We start from the raw sequence: 882 nt of genomic DNA on the forward strand, positions 1-882 counted from the left end.
CGCGGGTCGGGGGGGGGGGGGGGGCGGGAACAACAAAACACAACAATATAGCTAAGAAATGAATATTCAAATGCCTTTACGTTTCATTTTTTCCTTTGTATCTTCGCAAAAAAATATCCTCAGAGAATTATCGTTTCTGTGAAGAATTGGTGAGGCTGCCAAGCAAAGCAAACTGCATTTTATTTGGATGGGCACACTGCAGTGTGTATTTATCATCCTCTGTGCCTTCTTGGAGCATGAGCATTACTGCATTATACCGTCTATACCAACGACCTCATCTAGACTATCATAATGCCCAGAGAGCACCCTAAATGCATTTGTCTAGTTATTAGCCTTAACTGCTAGGCTTTCAGCAGGAATACAGTGAATGGTACTAACTCAAGTTTCCTTCAATAATAGAGGACTGTAAATTATTTTCTCATACAGTTCTAGGTTAATGTATATTTGACTACATACTTTTTTCCCAATAAAAATATTTCAAAAGCGTGAAACATGGCTTTAATCTTTTAGGAAAAAAACTCACTCTTAAAAACTCAATATTAACAAAATTTTTCATTTCTCTTGACTTCTGTGATATTTTAATCAAAACTGTCACTGTAAGGCTTTGGTAAATGACATTTTACAGTCATTTTAAGTAACAAAAATTGTTAGTTAATCACAACATGAAATTAAACCTATTTTAACAATAAGAATCACAATTAGCTTTTGAAAAATAGCACTCAAAATATTTTGTCTACAAAATATTATTCAGTTATTTTATAAACCAAAACATTCACTGGGTAAAAAACTGGACGGCCGGGCCCAGAGAGTTGTGGCGAATGGAGTTACATCCAGTTGGCGGCTGGTCACAAGTGGTGTTCCCCAGGGCTCAGTATTGGGGCC

This window comes from Aptenodytes forsteri, unplaced genomic scaffold (genome assembly GCF_000699145.1).
Source record: "Aptenodytes forsteri isolate BGI_AS27 unplaced genomic scaffold, ASM69914v1 Scaffold252, whole genome shotgun sequence".
Taxonomy (NCBI): Eukaryota; Metazoa; Chordata; class Aves; order Sphenisciformes; family Spheniscidae; genus Aptenodytes; species Aptenodytes forsteri.